The sequence below is a fragment of the Grammomys surdaster genome, unplaced genomic scaffold, assembly GCF_004785775.1.
Source record: "Grammomys surdaster isolate TR1022 unplaced genomic scaffold, NIH_TR_1.0 125979, whole genome shotgun sequence".
Classification (NCBI taxonomy): domain Eukaryota; kingdom Metazoa; phylum Chordata; class Mammalia; order Rodentia; family Muridae; genus Grammomys; species Grammomys surdaster.
Window position 1 is genome coordinate 4,938,404 of NW_021620795.1, and position 16,890 is coordinate 4,955,293.

General features: G+C 40.4%; 1 pseudogene; it reads left to right on the forward strand.

Moving 5' to 3' along the window:
- The first annotated feature begins 15,408 nt into the window (after positions 1 to 15,408).
- LOC114609726 lies at positions 15,409 to 15,696 on the forward strand (annotated as a pseudogene).
- The last annotated feature ends 1,194 nt before the right edge of the window (positions 15,697 to 16,890 follow it).

Genomic DNA, 16,890 nt, shown 5'->3' on the forward strand with positions numbered 1-16,890 from the left:
AGGAGAAGGAGAAGGAGAAGGAGAAGGAGAAGGAGAAGGAGAAGGAGAAGGAGAAGGAGAAGGAGAAGGAGAAGGAGAAGGAGAAGGAGAAGAATAGCAGCAGCTAAGGTTCTTGTCACCCCTACAGCTTTGTGCTGAAGAGCTTGGAAAATTACAGAAAAATTTCCATGAGAAAGTGACACGAAGAGGTTTATGTTTTAAGATCCCTGTGACTGAAGTCTAGAGAAGCAACTGGAGTGCTCTTGAAAGAGCCTGTGCTTGCTATTTTCTTTTACTGCCAATAATGTTAGTAGTTACCACTAGATGTTGGAGGCCTTCCCACACTTCACTGGCTTCAGGATTTGGGGTGAGGACAGTGCTGGGCTGCTAGAGGGTAGCATTTCAGGATTTGGGGTGAGGACAGTGCTGGGCTGCTAGAGGGTAGCATTTCAGGATTTGGGGTGAGGACAGTGCTGGGCTGCTAGAGGGTAGCATGAGTGAATTGTGTTTACATCTCAAGTCACCAGATGAACATCTGGGGCCTTAGAGAGGACCCAGTCTTGGGCAAGAGCAGGCAAGTAGTACCTCTGATTTCAGTGATGGCTATGGTGCCCCAACCACCCCTATTCACAGGGTCTTCATCAAGTTCCTCAAAACACAGAGGGGAAGCTCTCTACCTACTGGCTCTCCTGGCCAAAGCACACTTACAAGCTTGGGCTGCTGGGAGAGGAGGCTTCCTACCCTTTATCAGCCCAAGACATACACACACAGACACCAAACACACACACACACACATGTATGCACACACATCACACACACATCATACACACACATACACAGATGCATGTACACACACATGCACATACACACCATATCTCTCTCTCACACACACACACAGACACTACACACACACACACGTATGCAATACATCACACACACACATACACAGATGCATGTACACACACATGTACATACACACATCTCTCTCTCACACACACATCACATCAAACACACCTACATCACACACACACATACACACATATGTACATATGACATATAACATACATATGCACATACATACCACATCATATACACCTACATCACACACATATACATCACAAACACACACACACGCACTCCACTAACCATGCTCACAGAAACCTACACATCTTTCTAGAGCTCCCTAAAGTGAAAAGAAAGAACAAAGCTCTTCCCAGACTCAGGGGCTCTCTGCAAGTACTATCCACTTTCGCTGTATCCTTTTCATAAAGCAAAGAATAAAACACACACACACACACACACACACACACATGCCAACCCCCTGCAGGGTCCTGTAGTATCCTTCAAATACGTTTTAAGTTTTGGTTTGGTTGTAGGGTTTCTGAGACCACAGTTCTACTTCTTCACCTAGAGTGGTCTCAAATTCTCCATCCTCCTTGCCTCTGCATCCCGAGTGCTGGGATTACCTGGCTCCAGATACTCTTAACTTATTCCTTAGTTAAACCACTGACACACAGAGAAAGGGAAACATGCTTTTGACCCCTCTTTAGGGCAGTTTGGCTAAATTCTGTTAGGGAATGGTGCCAAAAGCTTAAACCTAAGGAGGTGACAAAATGTAGCTGAGAAATTTATCACCTTCAGGAAGGGTGCTACTGAGAACACAGCCCATTAAATTTGCAAGGGTCCTCTCTACAGAGACCACTGGGGGAGTTTGTCTCTGCTCTAAATTCCAGGAATTACTGTTTTGGTTCTGACCATCTGACTTGTCATGGGACTGATAATCTTGCCCTATGAATTGCTAGAGAGCTAGGACAAAATCTGTGATCTACACCATCCCACAAGGGCATGGTGCCTATAAGAGCTCTTCTGATTCTCCTCCTCAGTTTCTCTCCACCCTTATTTCCTCTCTTGCTAACTTTTACTACATCTTCTTGCCACACATGGGGTTTTGAGGCCTACCTTAACTCCTTGTTGGAACATGGTGGAAATGAAAATCTATAAAAAGTAGAGGTATACGGGTTTGGCAGGTCACCACTGATGGCATGATGCTTTGTCCAGCATTCATGAAGCCCTTGGTTTGATATCCCTCACTGTATAAAATCTGATAAAATCAGGTGTGGTAACACATGTCTATAATCCCAACACCGTTGAGGCGGAAAGATGAGAAATTCAAGCTATATAGTGAGTAGATGGCCAGCCTTGACCATATGACTCTGTCTCTTAAAAATATAAAGCTATTAGCTATCTTTTGCCATCATTGTGACAAAGCAGCCATGAATGATAACATACTGACCCTCAAGTAGAGTGGAACTCCTGGTGATTAACTGGGGTAGGAAGCAGGAGAATAGTTACAAATGCATAGCTTAGCAGAGATATAAAAGACCTTTAGGATATTTTCTAACTCTATTCAATGCAGAATTCATCAGATAGAATTGAAAAGAATAGTCATCTACCCACATCTGGTAGGATATAAAAGACTGTTGGACGCAGTCTAGCTGGGTGTCTACCACTGATGGCCTTTAGGGATTCTCATTGAACCAAGCCTTCAACAATTCTTCATTGAACCAAATGCTTGTCTCTTTGTTACGTCTGTGTGTCTTATAATGTTGGTCATTCTAAATAGCAACTCTCCTGTTGTGGCTCTTCTCTGCCCACCCCCTTCCTTGCCTGTCTGTCCGTTTACTCAGTCATGCACTAATGCAATGATGAATGTACTCTAAATCTTCATTTGAAACTTGGACTTTGCCGTTCATCCTGGCTACCTCCTACTTTGAGCAGACAGGCTGTACTCATTCTCCTTAACTCTTTTTTTTGTTTTTCTGTTCCTTCCCAAATAAATGATCATACCCAAAGCTCTTTTCTAATGTTCCAGCCCCAGGCTTCACTTGCTCCAAAGTAATTCACCAGTGACTTCCCTGAATATCTGTTGAATTTTAGCTGCAAAATCTAGTGTTTCTAATAACACATTGAATTTCTGATAAAAACTGCTTCTTTCCATTTTCCTCTCCCGTTATTCTGTATAAGTTATTTTTTTCCAGCAGATTAACAAGATGACTTGGATGATTGAAAAAGATGCAGCCTTAGGGTTTCCTAAGAAATGATGCCCTCCCCACTTTCTTCCTCCTGTCTGGAAGGATACTGAGGACAAAAGAAACAATTCTGTAGTTTGCACACACAGCCTCCCAACAAATGCCAGTTTTCCACATCAGCCTTTCTTCTAGAAGATCATGTGAGCACAGACTCTTGTGAGCACAGCACTCACCCTGTAACTGCCTGTGACACAGCTTTCCATCTGAGGGCTTGGGGTAAGTTACCCTTTGTCTTCTCAAGCCCTGGGTTCTAGCCAATGTTCCTCTTGCAGCACCTTCCTCCAGCTTCAAAGCCAACGAGTTCATGCCACAGCCTCCTTACACTGTCATCTTCTGGATCTGTTCTCTCTTCAACCTTTTTCATCCACACTAAAGAGCCCTTTGGATCATGTTGAATTCCCCGGGGTATCCCAGAACAATCTCCTTACTTATGCCAAGGTCCATTGATGAGGTTCTACCTGTAACTTACAGCCTCCTTGCTGTGAAGTGCAGTGTAGTCACTGATTTTATGGATCAGGATGTGAATATCTTTGGAGGATGATAGTTCTCCCAGCCAAAGCCATGAGTTCTTGAAGAAAAAAGATTAATTGTCTCCATTAGAACTTCCAATGTTCCTTTCTGTTCATTTAGTTTGTTTTTAAGATAGGGGCACACTATGGAACTTAGGCTGGCCTCAAATCCAGTCTTCCTGCCTCACCGTCCATAATGATATGATTACAATTATGTGCCAATATGCCCAGCAACAAATATGCAACTGCGACATTCATAACTTACTACTAATTACTTTCAACCTTCGTGGTCCTATCATTTCAAGAGCATGGTGGTGCCAGGCAGTGGTGGCGCCAGGCAGTGGTGGCGCACGCCTTTAATCCCAGCACTTGGGAGGCAGAGGCAGGTGGATTTCTGAGTTTGAGGCCAGCCTGGTCTACAAAGTGTGTTCCAGGACAGCCAGAGCTATACAGAGAAACCCTGTCTCCAAAAACAACAACAACAAAAGAGCATGGTGACATCTCCCATGTTTGTCTCATTACTGTCCAATTGACACATTTATTCCTTTTTTTCCCCCCAATTCACTGTTCAAAGGAGTGATGAAAACTGTCATGGCTATTCTAATGACCTAATATAGAGCAATAAATAAGCACCTCTGTCATCAACTTTCAGGTGGGCTTCACTTCCCAGCTCGCCTTACTCCTTGACTACGGCCAAGCGATGTGCAAGGCCTCTTGGAGACTGGGAGTGTGCATGTCCTCTCTGTTTCATTAATGAGCATCTAAGGGGAGCCAGTTTTCAGCACTCCCTCCCTTGTCTTGCCACAGCGGTCACAGGGAAGTATGTTAGCAAAGATACAGCATAAGAGCAGCAGTCCCTGAAATGTTGAGTCCACATAAAAGGGCGGCTGCTTCGGAGCCTGCTCTGTCTTTCAGCAATCTCACATGAGTGATGCCGGAACAGTTCTTATGCTAAGCCAGTTAGGCTGTTTTTACCATAGCATACCTCGTCTGGATTCATCAATATAAAGCCCCTCTGTGAACTAGAAGTACCCTCTTCAGCGCTGCCACCAAAAGGAGGGAGATAATAGCCCCATCATTTGAGGACATTACTGGCATAACTCCCAAGCTGGAGTGTTTCTGACACTTATAAACCGTCAGACTCAATTCTTAAATTATGTATAAAGGTCTGCTGCAAAACAACAGGAATAAAATGTTAATCTTTATATTGTTACATTGATAAAAGTGAACTTTGAGCTGAGCATGGGGGTATAGGCCTTTAATCCTAACACTCAAAAGACAGAAAGGCAGACAGACCCCTGTGAGTTCACCCAAGGCCATCCTGGTCTATATAATAAGACCCTGTCTCAAAAAAAAAAGAGCCTTAAAATGCTAATGGCCCAGCTTAACGGAACATATGTGAGATCATAAGTCCAATCCTCAGTACCAAAAAGCAAGCTTTTGTAACCCTTCAGATGACACAGTAGTTTTTTTTTTTTTTTTTTTTTTTTTTTTGCCTGTTGACAAAGTATTGATCATAATGGAGGATGAACCAGAGATTTGGAGGAAAAACCATTTGGTTACATGACTCAGGCTGACAAAGGTCAAACCACCATTGATCTGTACATGGCATCTAAAATCCAACTGTATATCAAGAAAGAGTTAAACTTTTGTTTTCTTCATTGTATCCTAACAACAATTAGAAGTGTGTAGCACAAGTGTTCTAGGTACAGTGGTGTGTGTACCATAGGAATCTAATAAATATTTATGGATGGGATGGAATGATTGTCATTGAATGGTGAATGATCTTTATGGCAGCTAATATTCAGGACATATTTCCTATTTTGAACTCAACACCCAAACCAAAAGTTTGACCCTTGCTGCCAAGCCTCCAGGATTCCCCATGAAAGTACTACTACTGACTTCTTCTGTAGATTTCTGAAACCCTTCTATCTATCTCTCTCTGAGATCAAGCCTAGATTTTCCTATTCTGATTTTCTCCTTCACTAGTTCACACAAAAGTAGCTTAAATTCTGCCATCTTACTCAGAACCTAAATGTCTAGGCCTTTCCTGATAGTGATTCAATAGTAATCAATAGTTGGCAATTCAAACTTCTCAAACTAATTTGCCTCCCCCTGTTGGGATGGGCCTAAATGATTGGGCCAGCCATATGGAATATTAATTTCATATGCAAATGATACATTAGTAATCACTGACTACAGCACATTTTGGTGATCGGTGAGACATTTATTATTTATCAAACACAAGATTAAGAGACAGTTTGGATCAAAAGTCCTGTTGCAAAGAATTTAATAAAAACTTCCCTAATTTTTAGAATAAAAGAGAATAAATTAGGCAGTCATTACATGACCTTCACTGCCTAGGGAATTGAGTTATCCTGGAAACTGCAAATTGGGGTGTTGGTTTCAGCCTTGGGCTGCCAGGGCACCTTAGGGGACCACAAATGAGAGAAGCTGGCAGGGCAGATCTTGTGAAAAGATGAAGATAGAATACTGAGTGCATGCATACACGTATCTGCTGGGCCACAGCTATTCCTACAGCATGTCCAGGAATAAGTGGTGCATAAATTTACCCAGGGGCAAATCAGAGTTCTGGCTGGAGCTAGCACTTAAGTGACCTCCCAAGGACAGGATGGAAACACAGTGGCTGCTAAGAAAGCGAGCATCTGAAAATGATACACCTCTTTTGTAGAAAACCGTCTTTTCTTTGCATTTCATGCTTATTTACAGGTGGGATTTTGTTTGTTTGTCTTTGTTTTGAGAAAAGGTTTTAACATGTAGCTCAGGCTAGCCTGAAAGTCATTATCCTCTAGTCTCCTGGGTGCTGGAATTGAAGGCATGCACCATTATACTGGGCTTATACTGATTCTTTTTGTGATTTTTTTTTCCTTCATAGGCCAAATAACATTTCATCCGTGTTGTTACAGTAAAAACTGTCACCCAAAAGAGTCTTAAGCAATCAGCTTGAAAGAAAGGAGAGTCACTCCCTCTTCCACCCAGCTGTTTCTGAACTCATCAGAAGAAACCAAGAAGAGTACAGCAAAGGGGAGTCAGAGGAGGTTCTAGTCCCTGATATCTGGTTGAAGGCATTGTCAGTTGTTGCAAATTGTGGAATAACCTCAGCAAAGTTTTGGAGAAAAGGAGAACTCTTCCACAGCTCCCACATACTTGCCTTGACTGTATTGCTGGAGACAGGTCAGAGGTGGTTTTATGTTGGGGCTCTGTGGCATCACATCAGACTTAGTTCCTGTCCTCACTAAATGAACCCAGGTCATAAAACAACTCAGCTGCAGTGAACAGGCATCCAAATGATGCTGGACCACAGATCTCTCCTTCTGCCATAACAATGGGAGATGGTGATGAATTTTGATGGAGCAGAAAACAGCTCTATATATACCGGCAGGGCAGAACACAACAAAGGTCAGTGAGAAATCTATTTCAAAGAGAGGTTTTAGACACATTCATACTTGCTCGTGTGTTTCTGGGTAACCGCTGGCCATCCCACAAACATGGTTCGTGCAATGATACGTTTTTATCAGATATTCTGAATTTACTCAGATGTATCCTACATAATACAGAGGCAATGATCTTAAAAGTAAAAGCTTTGCTGAATAATTATTCATTATTTTGTAGAGCTTTAAGAGGCCGAAAGAGAAGTGTTCCTGAGTTCTAGAGTAAGTTCGAAGCCCAGGAAACTTGATGGGATCCTGTCTCGAATATAAAAAGTATATACGGGATGTGGTGGTTTGAATAGCAGTCCCATAGACTCGTGTGTTTGAATGCTCGGTCATCAGGGAGTGGCACTATTAGGAGACGAAGCCTTGTTGGAGGAAGTGTGTCAGTAGGGGCAGGCTTTGGGGTCTCATATGTTCATTTTCTTCCTGTTGCCTACAAATCCTAGATATAGCACCATGTTTATCTGTGCCACCATGTTTCCTGCCCTGATGATAATGGACTTAACCTCTGAAGTTTTAAGTCAGCCCCTGTTGCATGTAGTTTTACTATACTCCTTTGCTCCAGATCAGCAGAGCTCCTAGCCCCGACCAGGCTTTCCTTTCATTCTACCCGCCTTTAGCTCAGCTGAGCTACCACCAGTCCCATCTGGCTTCCCTTGAATCCTCAGACAAAAGACATACACACAGTGTGTTCCTTTACAACTTGCCTTCTTGGGGCAACTGCTGGAACTGATATCTCCTACCTGGAAAACCATGCCCTTACCAATTTATTATCTCCATCTCTCCACCTAGCCCCTGTCAAACATCCATGACCACTCACCTATAGCAGTGGCCACAGGCCCCAGCTCCCCCTGAAACCTCACATGGTTGTTGTATTCTTCTTCCTCCAAAGCATGGCAGAAAACTCTCTCCTTTCTTGCATCTGTTTTTTTCTCCTGGGACCCAGAAGTCCTGTCTGTATCTTCTGCCCAGCAATTGTACCCCACTCCTTTTCCCAGTTTTCTTTACTGACAAATCAAGACCAGTTGGGGAACAGGACCTTAGCATCAGAACTACCCCCTTCAAGCCTCAATAAAGTTACTTATAAGAGTTGCTGTAGTCATGGTGTCTCTACACAGCAATAGCAACCCTAATTAACAGAGGGCCAAAGCTACAGCTCAGTGGTGGGACACCTGCCTAGCATTTCTAAGGTCCCTCATTCAGTCTCCAGTACCAAAACAAACAAGCAAACATTCTTTTTTAAAAAGATTTATTTATTTATTTATTTTCTGATATAAGTACACTGCAGCTATCTTCGGGCACACCAGAATAGATGGCTGTGAGTCACCATGTGGTTGCTGGGAATTAAACTCAGAACCTCTGAAAAAGCAATCAGTGCTCTTAACCACTGAGCCATCTCTCCAGTCCCAAACATTCTTATTTACATTATATCTGATCAGTAATCCGTAATTGGGATGACTTAAAAAAAAAAAAAAGCAAACTTGATAGTTGAATTTTCCATGATGGATCAGTATTATTGTTAAAACACTGATAAAAGTTGATACATCTCTTTTACAACAGCGAGCCTGTAAAGCGGATGTTTGAAAAGGAATTCTGAAGTCATGTTCAGTCACTGAACAAATTTTGCTAAGTTGTATGAGGGAAAAGTGCATGGGTGTGGAAGGACGCAATGGTCCCGTTTACATGTGGGATTTGATTTCCCTGTTATGGGAATGGAAGCCATGGTAACAGTTGAGCTTCATAGCATGCTGCAGTGGGCACTATGACCAGTCGAGAGAATTCCCTGGTCCTGGTAAAACAGGAAGAGTGTATTCCTCCACTCAAGAGTACCTTTTCTAAGAACACCATTTTCTCAATGATTAAGTTAAATTATTAAATAAATACATCAAGGAACACAAATTCCTGCCATGGTGTGGTGACTACATGCCTGGTTCCCGCTATCTCCACAGCTGGACTGGTTGCTGGTGTAACTCAATTTTTTTCTTACTATAAGCTGGTGATGCTGATGCATTAAAGAACCAGCAAAAGACATAAAAGCTGCACCTCAAAGGCATTCTGTCTTCTTTTTCTTTCTTCTTCTTTTTGGGGGGTAGAGTCAACATATTTTTAAAGCATCACTTACAATTAGGAAGCTATTACAAAAAAATTTTAAGAATCTGAGAGTACATTAAATTAGCACAAGAAAACAGACAAAAATGTGGCCTAATGTCATCTCACAGAATAAATTTAATGCACTAAAAGTTACTCCAGTTAAAAAAAATCTAAAAATGCCCAAAAATTATGGAAGAATTTTTTAAATTGAAAAGTCTGTATTCAGGAAATGGACAGACAGTTTTCTGAGCTGCCTTAATGACCAATACAAATTGTCAGATAAGAAGTTAAGCTGTGTTGAGGGGAATCAAAATGAAGAAAAAAACTTCTTTCTTCCTATAGATCCCAAACATAAGCTGTGATGGCCTAGCATGAAATCGTAGGTAAATCTGTCGGCTTTCAATTCCATATATCAAATTGCTTTCCTCTCCACAAGGGTAGGAGGCATAAATAAAGAAAATGAAAGCCTGAAAAGATGGAAATTTGATCCTGAACTTCTCCAAAATATTAATAACAGCAATGGCTACAGCTTATGAATCCTGACCATAGGCAGGCATGGGGCTAAGCATTTCCTATGTGTATCTCTCTTCACTTAACATTCAAAATAATCCTTGTAAGTAAGGATTGTTATTATCCTAAGATTATAGATGAAGAAATTGCCTTCCCAAGGCTCACCCCAAAATCAAACAATTGTAATGAAAGTTGCCCACTAACAGCAAGAACGGAGATGCCTAGGTCTGGGCTCTGTTGGTGTCCCTTAGCAAACAGGAAGCTGAAGACTTACTTCCACCTAAATTTCATTTGTGAAACCTCTTATCAGTACACTGGAGTACATCAGTCAATCAGAGCTCTCTTCTCAGAGGCCAGTAAATGTCATGTTAACAGTTCCTGTTAGCTGTCAAGCCCCAAACCATCAAGAGTTTATTATATATTCATGCAAACACAGGTTTGTTTGTTTTTGTTGGCTTTTAGTTTTGTCTTTAATTTTAATTTTCTTTTCATCTCTTTTTTTAATTGGGTATTTAAAGCACTCACTTTGTAGCTCTGACTGGATTCAAACTCACATTGGTGCTCTTGCCTCATTCTCTCAAATGCTGGGGTTATCAGGACCAGCATAAAGGCCTTTTGATGTATACTGGCTATATCATATTTTTTCTATAGATTAAAATCATATCACCTATAATGTTCCTCAATGTATTTTTTAACAATCATGTGTATATTTTTCTATGTTCACATACATAACTCTACTTATTCTTTTTTATATTCACCTGGATTTCTACTGAATGAAGATATTATATTGAATTTGCTAGATGTTTAAGCTGATTATAATGTTCTGTTTATTGTTTTTGTTTTGTACAGTGCTGGAAATCAAACCTAAAGCCTTACATGAAGTACACATGCTGCTGCCCCAGCCCCCAGTCTCTGTTATTATAAACGTGCTGCAATACTTGTCTTTGCGTGCTGATGTATGTCTGAGTCTACACACCAATAACTCCCCAGGTTAGGGGACTTCAAGTGCTGAAGTGTCAAATTGCTCTCAAACGGGCTTCTCAAACCAACTGCTTTTTCTCTGCATGCTCCTCCGCCTTGGAGGACAGCTTCTGGAGTCTATTGTCTGCCCCTTGTCCTTCTTGCCTCTCTTCCACCCTCTCCCTTCCTCTTTTCTGTTCTGTCTCTTCTAGCTTCCTGCTCTCCTCCTCACCTGTCTCCTTATACCTGACGATCCTTTCACCACCTCAATTAACTAACAGAATGCATCTTTAAAATATAAATTATTATGAGCCAAATTTTCTGTTTCTATGTGTAAAATAATCAAAGTTATTTATCTTCAATGTCTTTCTAAAAAATAAAATAAACCAGGTATTAACTGCAGTTCAGGCTTGGTGTACACCTACATTAAACTTCCTACAAGGCTGATTAACCAACTAAAACTTCGATAATTGTGGAGAGTTGGAATGTTGCAGATATATGAGCTATTTAGTTGACTAAATAAGCATTTATTTCTCATTCTGTCTGTGACCTAATATCCATGTGATTATTAGTTAAATCATTTCAGGATGGACAAACAGACCCCTAGCTTCCACTAGCCACTAAAAACATCACCAGACAGCAGCTGAGATTTGGAGCAGAGGCTCCTCCATTTGCTGTAGCTGGTCAGCTAACATTCCCTCCAGTGTGTGTGAAGTGCCTTCACTTGTGGCTTTTTTTTTTCCTTCAGTTTTTTTAGAAAAATACCACAAATGTTGCCAGTCTGGAATATAGTATTTGGGGTAATTTGAACTTGTGTTCCTAAGTTCTAGTCACTCATGTTTGGCTCCAAGTAAACTATCTCTTATTTTCTTTGGGGTGTGTGTATTAAAAATAGTAATGAAGTCACTTCTGGGTAACTCTTGATTCCAATGATCTACATCAAAATAAATAAATAAACACAAACAAAAGAAGGAACAAAAACTGTCTCCTCTATCCCAGATGTATAAAACTAGTATACAATGTAGCAAAATCATTCAACAAAGAAAGTTAAAATTCAGTCCTTTACCTACAGTCTGTACATTGTTCTGTGTTTTCCAGTTTGGGGTACACAAAGCTGAGCTGTCAAGACACTCAAACTTTTTCTGTTTTCTTTCCACCAGCCTTTTAAACAACAAGACAATGAACATGGAGAACCAGCTTAACTTCCCTAGTTGCACAGTCAGTCTCTCCAAGAGCAGATGCTCACCTGCTCACTGCATTGCTCCCCTGGAGGAACCCACAGATTGTGCCTGGGCAAACACAGGAAAGAAAGTCAAGGACTCAGGATTCCAAAATCATTTTAGACCCCAATTAACACTGTACCAGAAAAAAACAAAACAAAAACAAACAAAAACAAAAAAACCTTTGATTTTCCATTTCTAAGGTAAACACTACTGGAAATACAAAGCATTAATCTTGATGGGGGAAATCTATGTGATATGCTATGTATAGAGTTAAGTTAAAAACAAAACCTATTAAGTGGATGGAAGTTCCTTGAACTACAAAAAGGGGAGAGAAATGCTGAAGTGTGTGTGTGTGTGTGTGTGTGCGTGTGTGTTTGGGCAAGCATGCTAGGGAACAAGAAGAACATACTGAAAACTGGAAGATACATATGCTTGAAAAGTCTAAAAGGATATGCAGCCAAATGATGATACTGCTGATTTCTGGGGTTAGGATTAGAACCACATTTTTAGTCTTGCTTATCTGAATCCTCAGTTCTCCAAGGGATAAAGATAACCCACATAAAACAATGTCAGTGGGAGGCAGGTGAGACCACACAAGCCTGAGATCACAGCAAGTTGGAGATTGAGAAAGAAGGTGTATGAGCTTAAGGCTGGCCAGGCTGCTATACACTGAGACTGTCTCAAAAAAAAAAAAAAGAAAGAAAGAAAAGAAAAGAAAAAAGAAAAAAAATCACTAAATGTTTAAAGTTATAAAGACCTTGTTAAAAGTTAAAACATTTTTAAGTCTTTGCAAAAATATATACAGAGCTTTTGACAAATAAGTTCTGTGGATTCCAAATTTTCATATTTTATCAAGTAAAAGACTGTTCACAGAGCTGGTGACTAATTTTTTTAAGAAGTGCTAATGGGGGTTTTCTGTCTGCACTCAGAGCTGATCCTATGCCACAGCTATCCATATCCAAATACCACCACCAGGAGAGAGCTGGTCTCCCAGGAGTGCCGACACACTTGTGAGCACCGGTAAGACAACCACTTCTGCTCCAAGGGAACTTCCCGGAACTCTCAGGACACAGGAACCAAGGAGCAGCCTGAGACAGAACCCGTCCAGTTTCCATCTGTGGCTGGAAGCTAACCCTGTGCCATAGCTCTCGATACCCAAATACTGCAGGGAGAGAGCTAATCTCCCAGGAGTGCTGACATACTCATAGGCAGAGGTAAGACTACCACTTCTGCTCAAATTTCTGGACCAAAAGAGACCAGGCCAGAGTTATCAGGACACAGGAACCAAGGAACAACCAGGGACAGAATCCTTCTGGTTTCCATCTGCAGCCTGAAGCTGACCCTGTGCCATAGCTCTCCATACCCAAATTCCTCCAAGAAAAACTGGTCTCCCAGGAATACTGACATACAGGCTTGCAGGAGGGACAAGCCACAGTCAGAGACAGCAAGACCAGGTAACACCAGAGATAACCAGTTGACAAGAGGCAAGGGCAAGAACATGAGCAACAGAAACCAAGACTACTTGGCATCATCGGAACCCAGTTCTTCCACCACAGCAAGCCCTAGATACCCCAACACACCAGAAAAGCAAGACTCTGATTTAAAATTGCATCTCCTGATGATGATAAAGGACTTTAAGAAGGACATAAATAACCCCCTTAAAGAAATACAGGAGAACACGGGTTAAAAAGGTAGAAGCCCTTAAAGAGGAAACACAAAAATCCCTTAAAGAGTTATAGGAAAACACAACCAAACAGGTGAAGGAATTGAACAAAACCATCCAGGATCTAAAAATGGAAATAGAAATATTAAAGAAATCACAAAAGGAGGCAACCCTGGAGATAAAAAAAAAAAACCTAGGAAAGAGATCAGGAATCACAGATGCAAGCATTACCAACAAAATGCAAGAGATAGAAGAGAGAATCGCAGGTGCAGAAGATACTATAGAAAACACTGACACAACAGTCAAAGAAAATGAAAAAAGCTCCTAACACAAAACATCCAGGAAATCCAGGACACAATGAGAAGACCAAACCTAAGGATAATAGGTATAGATGAGAGTGAAGATTCCCAACATAAAGGGCCAGTAAATATCTTCTACAAAATTATAGAAGAAAACTTCCCTAATCTAAAGAAAGAGATGCTCATGAACATAAAAGAAGCCTACAGAACTCCAAATAGACTGGAGCAGAAAAGAAATTCCTCTCATCACATAATAGTCAAAACATGAAATGCATAAAACAAAGAAAGAATATTAAAAGCAGTAAGGGGAAAAAGTCAAGTAACATATAAAGGCAGACCTATAAGAATTATACAAGACTTCTTACCAGAGACTATGACAGCTAGAAGGTCCTGGGCAAATGTCATACAGACCCTAAGAGAACCAGGCTACCATATCCACTTACCATAGCTAGAGAAACAACGATATCCCATAACAAAATGAAATTTACACAATGTCTTTCCACAAATCCAGCTCTACAAAGGATAATAGATGAAAATCTCCATCACAAGAAAGGAACTACACCCTAGAAAAAGCAAGAAAGTAATCTTCTTTCAACAAACCCAAAAGAAGATAGTCACACAACATAATTCCACCTCTAACAACAAAAATAACAGGAAGCAACAATCACTATTCCTTAATAGCTCTTAACATCAATGGACTTAATTTCCCCAACAAAAAGACATAGACTAAGAGACTGGATATGTAAACAGGACCCAACATTTTGATACATACAGAAAACACACCTCAGTGTCAAAGACAGACTCTACCTCAGAGAAAAGGACTGCAAAACAATTTTCCAAGCAAATGGTCTCAAGAAACAAGCTGGAGAAGCCATTCTAATATCAAATAAAATCTTTCAACCAAAAGTTATCAAAAAAGATAAGGAAGGACACTTCATACACATCAAAGGAAAAACCTAGCAAGAAGAAGTCACCCACATTCATAAAAGAAACTTTACTACATACATTGCACAACACAAAATAATAGTGGGAGACTTCAACACCCCGCTCTCAGCAATAGACAGATCATGGAAACAAAAACTAAACAGAGACCAAGTAAAACTAACAGAAGTGATGGACTAAATGGATTTAACAGACATCTATAGAACATTTCATCCTACAACAAAAAAATATGCCTTCTTCTCAGCACCTCATGGTACCCTCTCCAAAACTGACCATATCATCGGTCGTAAAACAGGCTTCAACAAATACAAAAAGATTAAAATATAATCCCATGTATCCTATCAGATCACCATGGACTAAGGCTAGTCTTCAATAACAACAAAAGCAACAGAAAGCTCAAACACATAGAAGCTGAACAACGCCCTACTCAATGATAACATGGTAAAGAAGAAATAAAGAAATTAAAGACTTTTTAGAATTTAATGAAAATGAAGCCACAACATACCCAAACTTATAGGGCACAGTGAAAGCTGTGATAAGACTAAAACTCATAGTTCTGAGTGCCTCCAAAAAGAGACTGGAGAGAGCATACACTAGCAGCTTGGCAGCACACCTGAAAGCTCTAGAACAAAAAGAAGAAAATACACCCAACTTTTCCGGTCTCTTTGGCCTCGCTGGTAGAAGCAAGATGACGAAAGGAATGTCACCCTTCAGAAAGCATCGCAATAAGATGCACACGCTGTGCCGCCGCTGTGGCTCCAAGGCCTACCACCTTCAGAAGTCGACTTGTGGCAAATGCAGCTACCCTGCCAAGAGAAAGTATAACTGGAGTGCCAAAGCTAAGGGACAAAACACTACCGGGACTGGTCGGATGAGGCACCTAAAGATTGTCTATCACAGATTCAGACATGGATTCCGGGAAGGAACGACACCTAATCCCAAGAGGCCAGCTGTTGCAGCATCCAGTTCATCTTGAGGATTTCAAGCATTCATAAAATAAATGTTCTGGTTTCAAAAAAAAAAAAAAAAAGAAAAAAAAGAAAAGAAAAGAAAATACACCCAAGAGGAGAAGACAGCAGGAAATAATTAAACACAGGGCTAAAATCAACAAAGTAGAAACAAAAAGAACTATACAAAGATTCAACAAACCATGAGCTGGTTCTTTGAAAAAATCAACAAGATAGATAAACACTTAGCCAGACTAACCAGAGGGCACAGAGACAGTATCCAAATTAACAAAATCAGAAATGAAAAGGGAGAAGGTGAAGAAACTCAAAATTTATCAGGTCCTACTACAAAAGACTATACTCAACAAAACTGGAAAATCTGGATGAAATGGACAATTTTCTAGACAGATAGCAAACTCCAAAAAAAATCAGGCTCATATAAACCATCTAAACAGTCCCCAAATCCCTAAAGAAATAGAAGCAGTCATTAAAAGTCTCCCAACCAAAAACAGCCCAGGACTAGATGGGTTTAGTGCAGAATTCTATCAGATCTTCAAAGAAGACCTGATACCAATACTCTTCAAACTATTCCACAAAATAGAAACAGAAGGAACACTACCCAATTCATTCTATGAAGCCACAATTATGCTAATACCAAAACCACACAAAGACCCAACAAAGAAAGAGGACTCAGACCAATTCCCCTTATGAATATCAATACAAAAATACTCAATAAAATTCTCTCAAACTGAACCCAAGAACACATCAAAACGATCATTCACCATGATCAAGTAGGCTTCATTCCAGGGATGCAAGAATGGCTCAATATACAGAAATCCATCAATGTAATTCACTACATAAACAAACTTAAAGAAAAAAACCAAATGATCATTTCATTAGATGCTGAAAATGCATTGACAAAATTCAACATCCTTTAATGCTAAAAGTCTTGGAAATATCAGGAATTCAAAGTCCATACCTAAACATAGTAAAAGCAATATACAGCAAACCAGTAGCCAACATCAAGCTAAATGGAGAGAAACTTGAAGCAATCCCATTAAAATCAAGGACTAGACAAGGTTGCCCACTCTCCCCCTACCTATTCAATATAGTACTTGAAGTTCTAGCTAGAGCAATAAGACAACAAAAGGAGGTCAATGGGATACAAGTTGGAAAGGAAGAAGTCAAAATATCGCTATTTGCAGAAGTTATGATAGTATACT